The following is a 22,457-nucleotide window of genomic DNA, read 5'->3' as shown; positions in this document are numbered from 1 at the left end:
GGGAGGAGAGTCACACAAAGATACAGCTGGTGGGAGGAGAAGCGGTATGAGTTCATGTAAGAAAGGTATGGAAAACATTAGAAAGGATGATTTTGTGGTGTGTGAAGGTAAGTAAACACTTTCCTCTTGGCAGACTGCTAGACAGACAGTGTTGTAAATCTGATTTATGCAGGCCCAGACTTTTGAAATGTTAAATTCACTTTGTGTTGATGTCCTTCCATATACAGTGATCCCTCGCTATATCGCGCTTCGCCTTTCGCGGCTTCACTCTATCGCGGATTTTATATGTAAGCATATTTAAATATATATTGCGGATTTTTTGCTGGTTCGCGGATTTCTGCGGACAATGGGTCTTTTAATTTCTGGTACATGCTTCCTCAGTTGGTTTGCCCAGTTGATGTCATACAAGGGACGCTATTGGCAGATGGCTGAGAAGCTACCCAGCTTACTTTTCTCTCTCTCTCTCTCTCTCTCTTGCGCTGACTTTTTCTGATCCTGACGTAGGGGGTGTGAGCAGGGGGGCTGTTTGCACACCTAGACGATACGGACGCTCGTCTAAAAATGCTGAAAGATTATCTTCACGTTGGCTACCTTCTGTGCAGCTGCTTCGTGAAGTGACATGCTGCACAGTGCTTCGCATACTTAAAAGCACGAAGGGCACGTATTGATTTTTTTATCTGTCTCTCTCTCTCTCTGTCTGCTCCTGATGGAGGGGGTGTGAGCTGCCACCTTCAACAGCTTTGTGCCGCGGTGCTTCGCATACTTAAAAGTCAAACAGCCCTATTGATTTGTTTGCTCCTTTGAAGAGGAAGATATGTTTGCATTCTTTTAATTGTGAGACAGAACTGTCATCTCTGTCTTGTCATGGAGCACAGTTTAAACTTTTGAAAAAGAGACAAATGTTTGTTTGCAATGTTTGAATAACGTTCCTGTCTCTCTACAACCTCCTGTGTTTCTGCGCAAATCTGTGACCCAAGCATGACAATATAAAAATAACCATATAAACATATGGTTTCTACTTCGCGGATTTTCTTATTTCGCGGGTGGCTCTGGAACGCAACCCCCGCGATGGAGGAGGGATTACTGTATCTGTATCAATAAACACACCATTTTTATATACTTTGCTTTCTTCTGGGTTCTTCAGGCTTACTCCAAGAGCACTCTCTATAGGTCACGCTATGCAAAAGGATCCTTAATTTTATTTTAAAAAATGGTCAGATATCTTTTGAAAAATGCAGACTATACTCTTTTTTTAAGTTTGTTTGCACTTTTCTCAAGTGAGGCATGGACCTCAGTTAATCATTCATTTACCAGTAAAATTTAATAAAGTGCATAAGACCAACAACAGTATGTTGTATTTTATTTTTTATGCAGTACTAGAGCGCTCCGCCCCTGCTCGCTTTGCTTGTCCACTCCCGGGTTTGTTTAACTGGATATACAATTTTAATAGATTGTTATTTTCATAGGAATTGTTACATATGCATTATTTTCACTTTTACTTTAAAACTTTTGTAAAAACAATACTTGCCCTTTATTTCCGGCCCCGGGCATGGTTATATCTCTTTCTCACAGGACATATAATCCTGCTCGCGTTGTGAAGGGGGGTGGCGGCTGAGCGCACGCTAAGGAGATGCCGTCGGATCATGTTGTCTTGCTGCTGCTGCTGGTGAGCTGTATGTTCTGTTTGTCGCGCTGCGCATCGATCATTTAAAAGCCTGTACAGCAGCTGTCCTTTTGCCACTTCACGCCTCTGCCACTCGCGTTGTGAAGGGGAGGGAGACTGAACACACGCTAAGGAGAGGCAGTCGGATCATTTGCTGGCTTGCTGCTGCTCCTGGCAATCTGCGTTTTCTGCTTGTCTTTGTTTTAAGAGCTGGGAGCACATGAAGTGTGTCTGCCAAAAGCATTCCAACAACTGCTAGGTTAGATGTCCGTGAACTTGTTTTAAATGTTGTCTCACTGTCTTGTCTCGCGTGACGTTAAAGTGTCTCTCGCAGGACATCAAATTGTCTTCCGAGAAGATCACGTCTCGTCTCCCTAGTCTACCTTTCAAGAATTTTTTTTATAATAGAGAGATAGGCTTCAGGTAGCAAAAAATCTTTCATAGCTAAAGCACATAAGACTCTAGTAAATTTCACGATATACATACATGTTCTACCTGTACCTCGCTTCTGCTTTTCACTCAGTGATGTCAGGATCGGCTGCAGCTCCCACATGTCATGTTTTAGCCAGGGTTCTTCAGCTGTTTGGAGTTCAAAGTCATGTTCAGTGTCTTTTTTGTGTCATTTATTTATGTTAATATTGCTTTTGTGGATTTTGTGCATCATGCTTTGTTTTTGATCTTGTCTATAAGCCACTTGTGTTGTGTTTGTGGTCCCACAAGTGACAGAACCTCCTGCCAGTCACCCCCAGAAACTCTCCTCCTCACTGTAAATTAGAAGTGTCTTCCACAGTTCCTGGCAGTTCATTTCAAACGTACCGGTAAGTGGTGAGTTTATTTGTACTTTATTGTACTTTTTTTATTTCTGAGCTGTTCCTTTTGATTACAGCTTTGGTTTCTGTATTGGGATGTTATTTGCTCAGATTGCATTGTCTTTCAGGAAATTCCATTTTGCTTTTGTGCTCCATTGTGCTTCATAGTGAGTGGAATACTTCTGTGAAGGATAAAACTTTTATTTTATAAAGATTCAATGCTTGCCCTTATTACCAGCTCGTTTTTTATAGTGATTTTTGGAAATGCTTTTGGAACTTATTGGGACTTATGTGCTTTAGGATTCCTAGTATCACAACACCACAATGCTTAAGTAGATCAGTGGGACCAGAGTGTGGTAGGAGGTGTACTTTGAGTATCCTGTTAATGGTGACACATTCATGGATTGTAGAATGTCCAGGGGGACCTGAGTGATGTTTTGGCCTTGGAGCCCCTGCAGGTATATTTTCAAACATTTCAGTGGAATTTTTATTTTCCTGACCTCTCTGGCCATCTGACTATAGTTTGTAATCAAAGTAGACATTAAAATACCATTCTCTGTACTGTTATCAATAACTGTTCTTTCTTTTTGAAACTATTTTTAGCCATTATTAATGTAAAGCACTTAAATCTTCATTCTTGCATGAAAATGTGTTTTTGTCTCTGTTCTTTAGCGTTAATGAAAAAACTGAATAAGTAAACACAATTACAACTACCACACCTTATACAGTATAATGAATAACGTTTTCTTAATTTTCTGAGACAAACATATTAAATAAGGTCTCCTTCTGAATTGGTTACTTATTAGTTTACCTATTTAACTATGTTTTGGCTATGGGCTGTTGAAGCAAGACAGTAAACACTTCAACACTTAGAATTAAATGAAATTACTCACTGTTATGAAGTACCAGCACACAAAATAGAAAAATAATGCAAGGCTTGTAAATGGCCCATAAAACCAGGCCAGGCCCTTTCTTAGCCTTCCTAGAATAGGCCTCACCCTAAGCAGCCTTACCTCCCAACTCCACAGACAAATTCCAAAAATAGGGAATAGGCTTTTAAAGTTCAAATAACTTTAAATATCCCCAAATACATCAAAATGCCTTTCAAGGAAAGCTGAAGCAGTAAACAGCCTTTGGCTTGGAAAGCAAATCCACAAACAATCTGTGTAAAACAAGAATTTATTTTTACACACTGTAATGGACAGCTGGGATTCATACCTGGCTGGGACACCTGTGTAACAGAAGGACTGAGGGAAGAAGCTTGCATGGGACAATACCTCCCCCGGGAAGACAGAAGGCAGCCCCCCTAGCTTGCTACAGGGCCACAGGTTTAGAGCATGGAAGCTCAACTCTGCTGGGGCCCTGACCACTGCCAGGGGGCAAATGGAGAACAGCTGATCCCTCCTGTGCAGGGCTGCCGCCACAGCTTGAAGTGCAGCTGGAAGGAAATCGTGGAACACCTGTATCACTTCTGGGTGCTGTAAAAAAGGGGACGCCTCACTCCACTGAGTAAGCCAGAGTCGGGAGGAGGTGGGCAAAGCTTGACAGAGAGGGAGTGGAGGTGGAAGGACTGAATGAGAGAGGAAGAGAAGGTAAAGGACTGTGCTTTATATTGTACTGTGCTGTGTAGTAGAGAGCAAGGGAAAAATGCTTCCCCACTGAAAATAAACATGCTGTGTGACAAGACTGGGCTCTGTGTCTGTTGTATCTGGGTTTGGGGAGGTGTGTGCCCCCTGGTGGTCCACAACACAAAATAAGAACAAAAAAGGCAAAACAGGGGAAAAGGACTTACTTACAAAAGCCAATTCGAGTCCGAATATGAACTCGTAAGCTGAAACCACAAAACAGATTGAAAAATCCAGAATCTGAAAAATCATTACTTACAAAGCTCATCAAAAATCATTACTCTCCAAACTTCAATGAACCATTAAATAATCTGCCCAAGCATCAGAATATGAACGTTGATGGTGGTCCTTTCACAGTAACATCAGGGTGGTGCCGCTTCCTGAAGTTCCACCCATAAAGCACAAGGAAACATAAGATATCATAGATGCACCATACATAGGTAATACATTATAAATAAATAGAACAATATTAACAGAAACTACATATAATCACAATAGGAATGTGAAAATAATTCTTCAAAATAAATGAAGAATTCGCAAAAAAGGAGAAATAAACATAAGGCAGGGAAGAAACCCTACATGTAACATAATACTCACAGTTATTCTGTTCATAGTTCTGTACCATATAGATTCTAGTGTTCATAGGTATAAATTGAGTGGAGCTATAATAAGTTTCTTTTCTGAAGTTCTATATAAATGTGAAAATATAGTGGGTCTATCGACAGTTATGACATGTCAAACTTAGACAAACCTGGAACACACTAAATGTCCGTGTAAGCACAAAATAGTCTATTTTTGTGTAGATAATAATTTTGAAAATGATAACTGCTCCGTACTCTTACAAATTCTGCATGCTTTAAAAATAAGATAATTTACACATACAGCAAATATAAACTGGGAAGTGGGAAAAAGACAGAAAGAAAGTAAAATGTTAATGCTCTATATTTCAGCTTATGCTGCTCAAATTGATTTTTTGGTGCAACTCATATGTAGCTAGATCATTTAGTACTGTATTCATTAATCCGTTTTCAGAACCCTCCTATTATAATTGTGGTTCATAAGGAGCTAGACAACCCAACAAAGAACTTGGTGCACCCATTGGGACCCTTACTAAGATCAACATTAATTAATGTTCTTCTAACAACTAAAGGTGTTTAGAAATGTTTTTATAGAAATACAATAATTTAGCTAAAAAGGGTGAAATGCTTTCAAGCCTTGAAGTTGTGTCCAGAATTTAATTGTTTCTCTTAGTAATCACAAATGAAAAGTTAAATTACTCGTACCACTAAAAGTTAAACGCAATGTGTGTACTTGGTACAAAAATGGGTTCAGCAGTAAAACACTGCATTTTCCACCTGTCTATACCTTCACTAGATCAGCTAACTCTGCAAGGATTAAGATGGGGAAAAAAGATGCTTACTAGAAAACTTTGGGGCCAGAAATCCTGAATACTACACTTAAGGCGTATGAACCATTTGGCAGGTCATGTCAAAAACCTAGGGCTATTGGATGCAGTAGCAAAGGAGAGAATATAAACAAAACTGAGTGCCATTATGAACCAAGCTGCACATTGTCTCTCTGATACACTAACACTGATGATTTTCAGCCAACGAATTATTCAGCAGAAGTGTGTCAAGAAACACTACTAGGGCTTCTTCATACCAACAGCAATACATCTGCATATTGCCTCACTGTGACTGTGACAGCCAAGTCACAAGTTTTCTTTCTTTACAATTTTCTTTCTTTTTAGTCATTCTACTATGAGTTCAGACCATATTATATGTATATATATTTACTTACTCAATTATCTACATATTTATCTACTTATTTATTTAAAAAGCGAATGTAAAAAAGCAAGATTTCCCCTAGGGACAAATGTTCTATCTATCTATCTATCTATCTATCTATCTATCTATCTATCTATCTATCTATCTATCTATCTATCTATCTATCTATCTATCTATCTATCTATCTATCTATCTATCTATCTATCAAAATATCAACCACCCACTAAAGAATATGATCTGAGCAGATGGCAGATTATTTAGTTATTGATTTATGATATTCTGTATAAACTTAAATAATTCATTACTCATTATGTTGTATTGAAATGATGCATTGGTTTTCTGTGGCTCATTCTCAAATTATCACCAAATGTAGATGTGCCAGCCCCAAAATTCACTCTTCTTTACACTCACTAGAGTTTCTTGTTAAGGGACTAAATATAGATATTAAAAGAAGAAAATATGAATTTGTATGTATAATATTAATTTAACTGTTTGTCTTGGTGACATGAGGGATAATCTTTCAGGTTATTCTGTCAGTGAAGATGCCTATTACTTTTTTAAATTGCATTTCAGCATCTCACACAAAGGCACCATGTAATTTATTTTCTTCTTTTCTCCTGTCTTTTGCACTGAACTTTTATAAGCATGAAAACAATTTATAGCAAGCTTCCTTTTTTCAAAATATTTCATTTTTACCTCAACAGATGACTCTTGTGTGCAGTTGGGTTCATTTTATTCTATATTGGCTACCTCCTGTTTACTTTACAGGATATTATCAAGATTAATCTCCACTAGCATCGTCAACCAAAAAGGACTGTTTTCTTGATGGTTCTGCTTTATCCCTCGAGGGAGGCGTCTCCTTAATTAAGCAGTATCTGTCCATCAGTGTAAAATGAAAAACAGGAACATATAACTTTTAATATTATTTAAGATTTTTCACAATCAGGAACACAGGCAACAAAAATCATTGAAGAAACTTGTCTATCATGTAATGTATAGGATATTATGTTTCCTTCAATGCTACAACAGTCATAAAATGAAGACCTCGGTCCACAACCACAAGAAATGCAAACTGAAACACCATTAAGCAAATTCATTTAAGCAAATTTAATGCTTATTCTTATTTAATGCTTAATCTTGCTGAGCCATTCTGTTTTTATAAAGAGCCTGGACATTAGCTTTGAAATCCTTACAACTTTAGAGAAAAGCCAAGCAAAATGACACCTTTTATTGGCTAACTAGAAAGATTACAATATGCAAGCTTTCGAGGCAACTCAGGCCCCTTCTTCAGGCAAGAGTTCAGGCCTGAGTTGCCTCGAAAGCTTGCATATTGTAATCTTTCTAGTTAGCCAATAAAAGGTGTCATTTTGCTTGGCTTTTCTCTACATTCATAATGGCTAACACGGTACAACACCCTAGTATTACAACTTTAGGAAAGGGTTTGGGTCTTCCTTCACTGTCACCAGTCAAAACATTCTGAGACTGTTTAAAGAAGCCGCTACACCAGCTGGGATCCTAACATTGAGAAGACTTTACCACGCAACCTTATTGTCCAAATTTATCACACCCTTTACTGACCAACTGCTTTATTATTTTATTTACAAGGTAATATTTTGCAACCTGTCTATTGTTACCTCCTGCCTTGCATCCAATGCAACCTGTGAGGTAAGTATTCTGTATAACTACTTAGCTTGATACAAAGAATTTAATGTTAATTCCAGCTGACTTCAACTCACAATTAAAGTATGTAATCAATCAGTTACATCATACCTTAAAATGTCTAGACATGCACAGCACATCTACATGGATCATTGTTCTTATGGCAGTTTCTTCTGCCATTTCATTGGGTTTGTAATTTAAGATGGAGAGATAATGATACAAGCTTGTCTTGGCTATAAGAAAATCAATAGTAATGAGCTGAACATTTTTACTGAAAAGTGCATGCACCTCTCCATTTCTCATAGAGTGCTAAAACATCCAAAAGCACCATTGACAGGCTATGAATAAATCAGCGTGCATTTTCAAATTAATTGACAAGAAGGCCTTTAAATGAGCAGAATTCAGTCTAAGGCAAAATGGAGGCTTCATAAATTGTGGTTGTTTAACCCAGGGCTGATATAATCTAGTCATCAGCAAGAAAATCACTGTTGAGTTGCACAAACCTGTGTATATATTGTACTGTCATAAATCCTATTGCAGTATTATAATATATGGTATAAGCCTTTTTTGATATGCCATGTCCTATTCAGTACATACACTGTATATATGTATATATATATATATATATATATATATATATATATATATATATATATATATATATATATATATATAATCACACACTCAAAAACTAATCATCATATACCATGCATTTTCTGCCATATGCCATTAACACTTTTCCAGGTGACACCTGCAGTACATCTGGCTGCTGCAAATACCATACACCATGTTTCAGTGATGAACAATTTAAGTGCTAAAAATATGACATAGCCTACAAAATGTGAAGGTGTTAGATAAATTTAACAATGCAAGAAAGTAATGTTCTAAAGTTTTTATGATAAGGAAAACAGAATTTTTGAGGTAAGGTACTGTAGTTTTACTCTCTAAACATGATGATGAAGAGCAACCATGGTGCTGGAATGCAAACAAGAATTTCACTGAACTGGGAAACTGGACTGGGAATCAATTAAAAAAAATAACTAAGTAATTGCATAAATCTAACATTAAAACATAATTATAAAATTAATACATAAATCATGAAGTAAATACACACTGAATTACAAAATTTATGTAGAATCATACATGGGAATTTAAAAAAATTAATGGCATAATTTTAACTTAACCAACAACCGTAAACCTGAACTTTTAACAAAATACAACTTGAGAAAGTACAACCTGAATTTGAATTCCTTCCTAAAAGGCAATAAGAAAATGAGGCCAAAGTATTAATTCTCAAATTGGTATAGCATATGACACACAGACATGTCAAAGTAAAAATTAAATGATCGAAACAACTGTTGACTCTGATTGCACTGCTAAAGACTGATTTAATTGAAATAATAAGCATCTCTTAAATGGGCATACATTAAATCTTGTGTTAAAACTCCGCAAATACCATCCTCAATTGTTCATAACCATCAATAATTGAAAATTATACTCTACACAAGTGTTGTGTCTGTGAATGTCAATATCCAAACTGTTTTGTTTTGTTTTGTTTTTTGCCACCCTCTATCCCGCCCCCTCAGATAGTTTCTCATCTAAGAGGTTTAATGCTTTTGTAGTTGGTAGAATTGTGGTGTGTCTTGGGATTTTTTTGGGTTACAGAAACATGCCACCACAGAAGAATACAGTTGGAAAACCTTTGCTCCTGGTACGCTAAAAAAAGGTCTCTATAGTTCCTACCTCACTTAAAAACTGACACTGTGCATTACTGCATTACTTCGATGGTTATGTTGTGTTCTTTGCATAAATTAGTGAAAACACTGCAACCTTGAATCATGGGTAGGGATAATCATTACATTTCTGTTTTGTAGAATTTTGTCATTATATTAGGACAGTCAGCATGGTAAGCTGGCTGGCACACTGGCAAGTTAAATACAGAGGTACTAGAGACTTATTTTGGCTTTAGTGCCACTCGGAGATAACTTATTTAGCTCTTATTGGATATGGCATTAATTCAATCTTCTTATAGAAACATTAAATGGAAAAAAGAGCATAATTTTTACTTTCACCAGGACTGCCGTAATAACCCATCCCCCTTTCCTCCCACTCCGATGCACCTATGTCAGCATGTATAAATCAAGAAAATGAACATCAGTGCTACATATTGATGTCTCATTGTGAACCGTGTAATAAGAAATGTTAAATCCATCCATCCATTTTCACAACACACACACCAAGCACGCACTAGGGCCAATTTACCTGCATGTCTTTGGACTGTGGGAGGAAACCGGAGCGCCCAGAGGAAACCCACGCAGACACGGGGAGAACATGCAAACTCCACACAGGGAGGACCCGGGAAGCGAACCCAGGTGCCCAGGTCTCCCAACTGCGAGGCAGCAGCGCTACCCACTGCGCCACCGTGCTGCCCTTTAGTAAACATACAAAACTTTAATATTTTGAAATATGACAATACCCTTATTTTAAGGCATAACCTCAAGATTTCTACTTGTTAGAAAAGGATTATGGGACATAAATGAAAAGAAAAGGAAAACATCTAAGCAATTAATTAATTACTGGCTATGCTACTCATTGAAGACAGAATGAAATCTAGTCAATCAATGTAGACTTTAGCATTAACGTTTGTAGTGCAGCATGCAGTGCAGATGTCTCTGTTATGTGCCATTTGGTATGGGATTCGTAAAAGCAGTGTTAATGTTTCTAATGTGCCATCTGTTGGAATGACAAATGCAATGCATTTTATTACTAAAACTGTGATATACCATCTTTTGAAATGACAGACACATGGCAAGTGGATGGACACACAGACAGACACGCACAGATACTTACCCTTTTATTAAGGTGGATGTTTATAAATAAACCTCAATGAAATTCCTAACCACCAACAAAGTCATACCTAAACTATGCTTTATATTCACTAAACAAGAAGAGCATGAAAGAAGTCGGCAACTGATCTACCAGATCCATACTATAAACGAAAACACTGTGAGAAAGCCATTGCCATGGGAATAATTGGAAAAGTCTAACAAAACAGTCTGATCTATCTCGTCCTGAAAATTAATCAGCTGTGAGAATAATTTAAAAACAACTTGGACATAAATACAGCAACACTCAAAAAAGACTATAAAAAAGAATGGAGTTACTACATTTACTTCACATCATTCAAATGACTGGCTCTAGTATTCCACATGGGGAAAAGAGATCTACTCTCTCATAGGGATCTGTAATTTTTGGCTCATAGTATTACTCAGTTTTCCATGAACATGCTCTGACTGTTGCAGCTCAAACACTATTTAAATGTTAAGACATTTAACAGGTGAATGGACAGTTGTGATTCAGACAGAGTAGTCAGAGGTGAGCATGCAAAAAAAATAAAAATGCACAAAGACTAGGCAGCATCATGGTCAAAATCAGCAGAGTCAATACATAACTGAGTAGTAAATAAATGTTAAAGGGTCAAAATAATCAAGAGAATTAGTCAAGCCGAAGTGGCAGTGTAGATTTGTTTTTAAATATGTTATTAAATAAGACATGGGCCTCAGATGAGACATGTATGTTGTAACTGAGTAATAGGAGCGTGTATTTTTACATATAAAAAAAATAAAAAATTAGTATATGACAAAGTATGATCTAGCAATGGTCATTTGTTCTCATGTGGCTTAATCGTGTAGCTGTTCTTTATGTATTATGGAAAAATTTTTCATATTTTTTTCAAAATGCCTGACTTCCAGATGAAACTGTATTATTTTTGCTAATATATACACCACATATCACTATTTTGATGGAAAACTGTGGAAACATTCATTTCAGCACCACTGACTTGAAATGACTTTGAATTCTTTGCCAAATGTCACTCACAATTTTTTTAAGTGTTTTTAAGTGTTTAATCCAAATAATGTCCATTATATCTACTATATATATATATATATATATATATATATATATATATATATATATATATATATATAATCCTAAGCCTAAAAGTGCAACAATTTTATGTGACATTTTTATGTCACTTTTTTTGTCATGCTTTAAATCGGGCTTATTTTAAAACCTACATATGTATGTTTGGTATCATTCTTTTCAGAATTTATTGAACTTTAATGTGATGTGGTTAGATTTTCAGATTCTTATTCTGTTTTTAAATTATAAACTAAAAAATATCAAGAACTCACATCCCGTGAGATGAGACTTTGTGCCAAGAGATTTAACCACGACCGGGGCCGGAAATAAAAGACAAAGAGTAGGACAGCTGCTGTACAGGCAAAAATTTTAAATATTTGAAGCGCCGTGTGAGATGCAGATCACGCAGCATGGCACCTGCAGCAGCAAACCCAAAGAGGAGGTAAAAAAAAAACTGTATTTGTTTCACCATTGTATCACTGTATAAGAGGGGGTTTCGAAGGAGAGACTACATTTCCTTGGGGTGCGTTCAGCCCCCCTCTTCACAACGCAAGCGGCAGAGATGCACAGTGGCTGGCGTGTAGCGCAGGCAAGGGTGGTTGGCAAGAGAAGCGAGCAGCAAGGTAAGCCCCCTAGTTTATGGTATATTTTCCAGAACTGTTCATCTTTTCTAACTGTTGATAATTTTTTTGTAATATGAACCAATTAATTCAGCTAAACTTTTTGAAGACACCATGCACAGTGAGCAGCATGGTGGTGCAGGGGTTTGCACTGTTTCCTCACAATTCAGTGTCCAATGTTTGACTCCTGATCTCTGTTGCTGTCTATCTGGCAGGGTCTTCCTTTCACACCCCCAAAATATGATTGTGATTTGAATTCTAAATTGGCTACATGTGGGTAAGGTGTGAGTTTCAGTGGGTCCTGCAGTGGAGTAGCTCCCCATCCATTATTGATTCATATCCTAAACTTAGTGCTTCCAAGATAAGTTCAAACCCTCCTTGGCTCTCATGTTATTTTATGTTTTTTTTTTTTTTTACAGTATACAATACAGCGGGCGGAGTGGTGGCTCTGAGGCTAGGGATTTGCACCGGCAACCTTCCAAATCCCATAAACGCCAAAAGTGACTCTACTTCGCTGGGCCCTTGAGCAAGGCCCTTAACCTGCAATTGCTCCGTCATGGGTATGACGTTAATCTGCATCCAGCCCTGCATGTAGACCCTCCAACCTGCAGAGAAAACCTGGGGGTTGGTGGTAGAATTGGAACTCCAGCCACCATAGAAAACCTCACGCTGTTCCATCCCATCTGAACTAGTGTGGTGCTGAGGTGTCACCTGTTGCATGGCTGCACTCGGGTCCTAATCTGGGATACTGAGGTGGTTTATCATGTGGTAAGTGCAGAAATGTGCTCCTAACCTCTCTCTCTCATATACAGTACAGTTAAGTACTCATTCAGTAGGATGGACTTTCCCCTCTTTCTACTTTAAATGCAGCCATGCAAAATTCACCTGCATGGTTTCTTGATCATCCAGCACACAACAGTGACCTTGCCATACTGGGCTACACCTATTCAGACTCTTTTTTGTATCATAGCAGCTGAAGACCATTTGACTTGCTAAAAGATAATAATAATAAAGATAATAATATTGCAAAAGTTCACCAAGACAGTGTAGACAGTATATAAGTAGTTACATTATCACCAAATTTCTAATTCTAATTAAAATGAGGATGGGTGGTCACCCCAGCTTATCTTGGCACAGGATGGTTGTGGCTTTCATACTACTCCCAAAAGATTCTGGAGGAACTATACCATTGCACCATTAAATTCAGATTCAGCAGTTACAATGAGTTCTGTTAGATGTACTTTTTAACTTACCTGCTGGTAGTGTAATGGAGATACTCGGGAAGAATGTAGGATCACAAATCGTGACCACTTCCTCAGCATCCAATGCCGTGCACTCCTCCCGTGGTCCTGGTAGGTAGTGTGCACAGGTTCTAGCGTGTTTGATAGCTTATGTGTTTGGGTAAACAGGATCTTCTCACAAGATAAGCAGTCATGATTCCTGCAGTTGCAGAATGAAAGATTGTACTGTTTCCTGTGAGTCTTTACCAGACCATTGTTGTAGTGTGGCTGGAGTTTCTGCTTGTGGCATTATTTTAGTATTTATCTGCTGCATTGGTGGTGTCATTGTCTTTTGTGAACAGGATCCAGATATCAAAGGTAGATATGTAAATGCACTTTCCATAGCACTGGCTAGGCAAGACAAATCTTGCAAGTTCATTTATATGTTGCAGACAAGTTTCCTGTTTTTAGAAGAGTAAATAGGGACCTGATCTACTTTATTGCCTCTATTAAGTAGACTGCCTGAAAAATATTTCAGCTGCAACTTATATGGCACAATCTTCACTAGAGTGTTGGGGTGTGACAGTGACATATTGTCAAAGAGTTCCTCCATGGACTGTTGATTAATATATTGCACCAACAATTACATCCTTTATGATGTCTTGTAATTACCTTGCTGTCAAATTTGCATGCATCAAGTCCATGGACAGTTTACAATTAGTCTTACCTTAGCCTTGAAGCAGATAACCACCAGACTAACACACAGTGCCATCAGATGAGCAATCTGTACAATATTCTGGATCAGCAAAGACCAGGTGGTGACATGAACACATGTCAACATGGTGAGGACTGGTCAATATTGTGTCAGGCCTTCTTTCATTATTTTCAAATAGAACAATAGTGGCTGGCCCTAAGGTAAGTACACATATTACAGTATGTGAACACTCTTCCATCTCTAGCATGAGTGGGATATTTTGGAATACTAACTACAGTCTGATGCACAACATTCATTGGTCATTTCCTCCATTTGTCAACCGAATGACTCCATGCCATTTCTAGTTTTGTTGCCTATAGAGATTTTTCCAAAAATATTTGTTCCTCACACATTTCCTTGTTTTTCAGAATTTAATTAACCCACTGCACTGATTTCAGAATTGTTTTTACTTAGGTGTCACCAGTTCTCATGGACACTGAACCATCACATCTGGGCAAATGTTTTTTTTAGACAGAGCGTGTAACTGCAGTGTTATGTTCATGCTAACAGGTAGCATGATCTACAGTTAAAGAGGAGCTGCAACCACAAAACACAAATTCTAATCTCACTTTTGACTCACGTAACCATCTTGCTTATGTTTACTATGTTTTACAAATATGTATCCATAGAAATAGACATATAATGTTATAGCATGGTGCAAAATGCCGCATAAACTAAACACAAAAACATTCAAATGTATTTATAAGCTAAATCATTGGTTTCTGTGTTACTTTAAGCATATTTAATATGAAAAGAAAACATTAACAAAGACCAGATACTTTTGAGTGATACCCCAGCACTATGATTGCATCTGTATGAGTTTTAGTTAAATATGAAAATGGCCGTGTATAAAAAACTTTTCATTGCCTTAAGTCATAAAAATCAACATTTACAAACAGTGCAAAACAGGTTTTCTGCTAGATCGTAAACAGTCATACCTAAGGCATGTTAGAATCACTACTGTATTAAAGGTTAGGATTTTTTTCTTTTGATTTATGGAATCAGATATGCCAAGAAATAGTTAAGAACTGAAATTAAACTGAGCCATGCTGGTAAATTCAAATACTCTAAAGCAACCTTTTAATTTAAACAAATGACAATTAAAAATGCCATGTGATATTTTAAATTTCACCGTGGTATAAACAAAAGCCAACAATAAAATCAGTTTCTGGCCTCCAGAAATTAGATTTTCACATAAGGCATTGTTTAACGTGTATGTAATTAATTATTAATCAATGTCAAATGACCTAAGGGATCGACTATTCTAATTGCCTGTTGTACAGTATGTTACACACATGAAAAAATAAGCATTTCATTGACTAACGCTAGAAGTGTGCATAGTACATTTCTACATTTACATGCTATTTGATAATGGATATATGTCTTCATGTACATATACTGTACATTTATACTGTATAGAATATGCATACAATACATATATTGTATATATACAGCATAAAAATGTGCATATATAGATATATACACACACTGTATATATACATTTCATTTTCCTGCAATGCATGATAACAGTCATTTTATACTAAACACTGCCAGTTACTTACAATGAGCAGAATTCGTTTTCTGGAGTGCCCTTGTAGCTGGATCTCTTGTTCTTTACCCCAGCACGATGGAGCCTGGACCAGCAAGGGTTGTCATGGTTACCAGGATAGAATCTCATGTGATTTGGTAACTAAGTGTGAGGTAGACAAACAACCCAAATCCCTCCTTAAGGATGACATCATTCACACAATCAGACAGCAAACTGGAAGTCTGTAAAAGAAACAAAGAGCATCTCGTAGACAAGGAAAATACCATCTGGGAATTTTATCTGTTTATTTTCAATTAATTTTGCAATAAGATGGGTTAACAATTCTTTTGAGAAATGTATTTAAAGGCAATTTTCATATTTGCTCTGAAGAGACTGGAAGAGTGATAGTTAAAAGCTAGCAATATAAGCTGTATTCTGTTATAAGATTCATCACTTAATTTACATTACCATAAATAAATCTAAGGCTCAGTTCAGTTACAAGTGAATATATTTATTATTTTTCAGGTGAAATATTTACTAGTTTTACAATTAGTTATTCATAATGTCTTTTTAAAATTGAGGTTTTCAAATACAGAAACAATTCAGTAGAACCATTTAGTTATCCATCCATCCATTTTCCAACCTGCTGAATCCAAACACAGGGTCACAGGGGTCTGCTGGAGCCAATCCCAGCCAACACAGGGCACAAGGCAGGAACCAATCCCGGGCAGAGTGCCAACCCACCAGGACACACACAAACACACCCACACACCAAGCACACACTAGGGCCAATTTAGAACCGCCAATCCACCTAACCTGCATGTCTTTGGACTGTGGGAGGAAACCGGAGCGCCCGGAAGAAACCCACACAGACACGGGGAGAACATGCAAACTCCACGCAGGGAGGACCTGGGAAGCGAGCCCAGGTCCCCAGGTCTCCCAACTGCGAGGCAGCAGCGCTACCCACTGCGCCACCCCCATTTAGTTATGTCAGTTATAAAAAGTATGAAGGCATTTTCACATATATGTGATTTAATTACACTCTTATTCATTCATTCATTCACATGAGTCACAACCTGTTTTGGTGGAACTAGGCACAACTCAGGATTTGTGGACATGGTATCAGTCCATCACAAGGCACACACATTAGGCCAAATAATCTGACCTGCTTGCCTTTTGGAGGTGAGTGGATTATTTGAGAAAGTCATGCAGACATGGGGAGAGTATGTGCACTTCAGGTGGGAAGTAAACCCAGTTGTTTGAACCTGTAAGACAAGAATCACTATTTATTGGCATCCATTAACACTTTTAACACTTTTAAGAAGCTACATTTATTTTTACATTGTTAAACTGGAAGCAGCAATTTCTAAATAGTTATTTTCTGCATTCAAAGTGAAAAATGATAGTGCTGCTACATCATAGCTCATAAATCCAATTCATCTTCTGTTTGGAGGTCACACATTTGTTAGCATGGGTTTCTTTCTGGACTTTGGTTTCTACCCAATGACCACTGCAGTTAGTTTGACTGGCAAACATAAGTGGAAGAATGAGCATGGGTGTGCACATGAGTGTGTCTTGTCATGCACCCTAAAATAGACTGGTGTCTTATCCAATATTGATTCCTACATATCGTGTGTCATTACAGCATGTTAAGCTCAGACTCAGCTTTACTGGTGAAAATGATTTAGTAAAAAACTACATGGAAGGATAATCTATAACTCTGTAAATAACCAAGGTCCTCAAGCTACTCCATCCATTTTTGAAATTTATGGCCTGCTTCTCCAATTCAGGGTCATAGGGAGCTGATGCCTAGCCTTATAACAAAGAGCTGAAGGTGCAAGCCAACTCAGGAAAAAACACTAGTCCATCACAAGTGTCGTGCAGTGGATGATTATATAATACCTTTAGTGAAATATAAGGTCTAGTGATGTTCATAAACAAAGGCATAGGTACCATCTATTGTGAGACATCCAGGCAACTGCCACTCCAATTCCAGAGGAATGCTAAAGAAAAATCACAATGGTAAAAATGAGCTAAAAAGCCTATTTCAGCTGCATTTGTTTGTTACTCCAGCCTACTAAGGCTACATATAGACTGTAGTAAAAATTCAAATCCATATGAATGTATACTGATATTTATTCTGAGTCTGTAAAATTAATAAACATTAATTCATCAGACTGATAACTGACAATCAAGAATACCAGCTACATGCTGACTGCCAACAAGCTATCTGCTGAAATGCTGGCTTAAAACAGTTTACAATGCAGAACGTCTGTAAATTCATCAGCTCACAGTGGCAAGTGCTCAAAGACACTTTGAGTGAAATCATAACTGTTGGATCTGTACAAAGAATCCAGTAGATACGAGACATGAGCCAGGACTGCTGGGAAATGGATGTGAAGTGATTTGATACAAAATAGCCAGCAGGCTTTCTTTTTTCTTTCTTTTGTTTCACATTCCTCCCAAAAAGATTGAATCTGTGTAACATGAATGGATAACAGTATAAACTAATGTTTGAAAAGTCTCTATTTAACTATTCAGCACATCAGAGAAACAGGTAAGTTATGGTGATGGTACAATCACAATCTTACCATGCAACCCCCATAAAATTAAATTTAGGTCTTTGAAATAAATTGACTAGCCTAACATGATCACATCGTTCAATAAAATCAAAGTATATAGATTATCATTAAAGATTTATGTATGACTCCTCTTTTTAGTGTATCCCTATCAACATACACAAAAACACAATATCATCATTCAATCAATGGGTGACGTCACAGAGTTCTTACAGCAAGAGACCAACTGTGAAGAGTGTAATCAATCAAAAACTAGATGGTGATGAACAGCAGAGTATGATATGTTTTAATATAAGCCTATTTAAGAGATAGTTATACTTTTAAATCAGCCCTAAGCATAGTATATCATCATCATCATCATCATCATTATCAATGCAGTCAAAGCAGAGAGCTGTAATCCTGTTGCCATGTTAATGATTTAATTTTACTATGGCATATTTTTGAATCCTATGCTACACCAGTATAAGGATTATTAATATTACTGTTGTTGAATGTTGTGACCTATAATTTGCCCCCAGTATTTACTGTATAACAAGTAGGCATCCATGAACAAAGAAAATTTTGTTTAAAGAAATGCAGGCGTGGTCAAATCATCAGAGCAGAAAGAAGTAAGTGTGCATATACAACATTTGCTGCCACCTTATTGCACACACATGAAACAAACAGGCCTTTCCTTTCATTGTATGTTACCAGCTTCTGTTCACACTCATAAAGACATGGCCTCCTTTCCTTTCCATTATTTGTATACAGGGCATAAATAAATATGAATCCTTATAGATTTTCTGACAAAAAAAGATTTAGTATTACAGCATAATACTAAAACATGACTATGAGTATTTCTTACAAAGAAGATATTTGCCTTCTGACAAAGTGGTGCCAGGACATCAGTTTCACCCTAAATTTAGCTGAAATCAAGGGGCTGGTCATACATTTCTAGATGCAGGAAGCAAACTACACTCCCATTCTACATTTATACTGATTCTGTGGTTGGGTCAGCAGCTTTAAATTTTGTGGAGCTGCCATCACTGGTGACCTGCAGTGGACACAATACACCTTGGCTTTCGTCAAGAAGGCTCACCATGATTAAGGAAAATAAATGCTATCTCCATCTGTGCTCACCAGCCTCTATAGGTACACAAAACCTTTATGTAATATTTTTTTGTCTATTAAGCTTTTTGGTTGTATTGCGTTTGTCTAAGTAGGATGAATTCATCCTAGTATACTTGGAATGAAGCATCGTATATTATCTCTATGTAACCCAATACAGGATGGTCTGTTTTATACAGTATGTGGACTTTTATGCAATAGAGTGTATGAATATACAAAAGCATATTTAGCATATAGCTGATAACATGTTAATCTAAGTCTTTTGGACTGGCAGCACTCCTGTGATTACAATAAGGGCACAAGTTGCTCCAAAGATAGCTTTGTTAAATAAATGTCTTTGCTGAAGTATAAGAACTTTTTATGTGATTTGAGCTGGAGACTAGATTGGATTTTATTTTCCCCATCAGTTCCTGAGCTGCTTTTGAACAGAAAAAGGTCTGCCATAATATTACACTTTAATACACACATGATAATACATGCACTAAGAACAAAATATTTAAGTTCCACATCATGCGTGAATACTGGGGTCACGTCACAATGCCCCTGATATCTTACAGCTACTAACCATGTGAGATTGCCAGGTTGAACAAAATAGCATGTAAAGAAAGAAATAAAGGTTAGAATTCAATTTAAAAAGTAGTGTGGAAATGCATTAACTCGCTTTTAAGTCTGACACCAGCCATTGGACTCCCACTAAGCAAGTGTCTGCATCAGCTTTCTTCAAGTACTTAGGGTTTTCTTGTATTCTGCACTTGGTTAAATTTATTGGCAACTCCAAATTAGCCCAGCACACATGTGTGTTTATTACCGTGCTTTGTGATGAACTGGCATCTGATTCAGGGTTTGTTCCTACATCATACTCACTGCTGCAGGAATAGGTTCCAGCTTTATCTGACTCTGCGATGGAACAAGCTGTTTCATTAATGGATGGATTATTATTGTTCTTTTTATTCAAATATCAAAGCACACAGCCCAGTCTTTAACTTCAGGCACAGGTCATGGCGTAGCCATTATCCTTTCCTTCTACCTAATGTTTTCCCTTGATCCCATTAATACATTTGTTATGAATTTTGGGGTTTTGTGATATGCACTTTGGAGCTTAGTTTTGCTTTATTTTATTTTACAAATAAATGCAGTTTGTTTCATATTTCTCTCCATCATTTTGTAGAATATTATAGTTAATATTTGTTATTTGATTATTTTTTAGTTAATATTGGGGTTCTGTTGTATCCTCATGATCTTCAGAAGTGGTGACAAGTGACAACACCTTCCCTAGGGTATAAACGATGGTAATGCACTAGTAGTTGCATCCATGTTTGTGGATAAATTTGTCAAAGACCATCAACATTTTTTGTGCTCAGGCTGGTATAAAATTATCAGGGTATTTTGCTGTGCCTTTTCAAGTTTGATTTTGGATAATGTTTCAATTGTCTGATTCACCTGTTTTTTTTTCTCAATTCATTTATTGTCCAACTTGTTGACGCCCGCCGTAGCATACGGTGGTGTAAGAATAGGAACGGAAAACTGTGAGAAAGGAATTCAGAAATCAAGAAGAAATAAATACTTCTTGAAAGACGCAGTGTGCATATAGAATTTCCGGCGAAGCAGGATTACATGTGAAAGTGATAAATAAATCAGGCTTTCCGAATTTACGTATTATGGCCATGGCATCCTGATAGTTTTGTTGCATGTATCTTGGACTTCCTGGAAATGTGGACAGTAATATAATCATTTTGTCTACACGTACGTTGTTATTTTCAGTGTTTGCTTGCAGTGCGTCTGATAGTTCGACGCGCAGATCTTGTTGATGTAATCTGAGATAATTGAGACATACGCCCTCTGTTTTAACATACACATCTACGACGTACTGTTGGAATAGTTTGCCACTAAAGTGTAGAATACTAAATGTATTCCTTATTGCTAATTTGTATGCGTAAAACTGGCATTGAGTAAGCCTTATTCACTTGGCAGTTCTTTTATCGGGAACATGTTGTAAATCTTTGTGCCAGCCAATGTCTCCATAAGGGAATAAAAGTGGGTAAACCATAGGATCACAATTCATATTGAGTGTGGAAATCTGTTTACAGGAGTTGCCTATGGGATAGATGCAAATGTCCCTTTCGGCAGGCATTTCGCCATCTTCTCTGACGAAAATCACTGCAACGTCGGTGTGACATGTTGGGGCATTGTATCGTCGTAAATCCTGCCCAGGGTTTTCCTTGAAAACCATTCGTACAGATGCTGTTGGATTGGACTGAGCGATTTCATGCATGTGTTTGTATGATTTAGTGAAGGGCTTAATGGTTCTGACCATGGAATCTAGCTGGAGAAGTACATTTTCGCTGCATGCAGAATTTGCTTTATTTTGTAAGCGTACTTTAGTAGCTTGCACTGTGTGAAAAAGATACAACTGTCCATATCCTGGAGAGGTAGAAGTGTTAGCGTATAGTGGAGAGATTTGGTGATAAATTTGCCCATGTATTTTAAAACAGTATGGTCCGTGGCCAGGAGGTTGAGTTATCTGTGCACCTATGGAAGCAAACGCTAGAGAAGGGTTGTATTCTCGAATGTGTTCACGATAATTTTTAGCTTCTGATGTTTGCTGTGTAAGAAGCTGTTGTAAAGACACAGGTGGCTCCCGCAAGGGTGGTAAAGCTACTTTACCGTTGTGGCAGCACCTCGAGTACTTGTTGGATGTATTACGCTCAGCAGGCCAGTATAGTGCATGACATGGAAGAGGACGAATAGGAATTGAGAAATGCAGTGTCGGTTGCGTGTGGGCGGGACTGGTTTTGAAGTGGAAGCAGGACGAACTAGAAGAGAAATATATATAAAAGATTCTGTGCCTTAGTCTGCCAGTTCCTTTCACACTGGTAGTACATATCTTTTAGAACATTAGAACATCAGAAACATGTTGTCAACACAACTATAAGAGTCAATCTTAGAATGTTTAATGTTAAAGTTAAAATGCACTAAATGTTTGCTTGATTTCATTACAGTGTGAGTTTCATATAACTACGTACAGTAGATAATTGGCAATTCTGTTTAACCCCTAACGCTAGCTTCCTTAATGCTCAGCTTTATTTGCATCCAGCAATAGAATTTTAGTCAGTCTTTAGGTAGTTAGAAACATAACACCCCTCCTTTAACCGTCACCTTATCGTGGTGGAGGGGTTTGCGTG

The 22,457-nt window shown here is 37.4% G+C and overlaps 1 protein-coding gene across 10 annotated transcripts in view; it reads right to left on the bottom strand.

Annotated features, from left to right (window-relative positions):
* mical3a (microtubule associated monooxygenase, calponin and LIM domain containing 3a) overlaps positions 1–22,457 on the bottom strand; it is a 431,263-nt gene that overhangs the window by 328,584 nt on the left and 80,222 nt on the right. For all 10 annotated transcript variants that reach the window (XM_051922884.1, XM_051922886.1, XM_051922891.1 and 7 more), the window contains exon 2: positions 15,624–15,831. The gene's annotated coding sequence lies outside the window, so the exon portion shown is untranslated. The remainder of the gene's footprint in view (positions 1–15,623; positions 15,832–22,457) is intronic.

The sequence above is a fragment of the Erpetoichthys calabaricus genome, chromosome 1, assembly GCF_900747795.2.
Source record: "Erpetoichthys calabaricus chromosome 1, fErpCal1.3, whole genome shotgun sequence".
Lineage (NCBI taxonomy): Eukaryota > Metazoa > Chordata > Cladistia > Polypteriformes > Polypteridae > Erpetoichthys > Erpetoichthys calabaricus.
The sequence above is the reverse complement of the archived record's forward strand: the minus strand, read 5'-3'. Positions and strand labels throughout refer to the sequence as shown.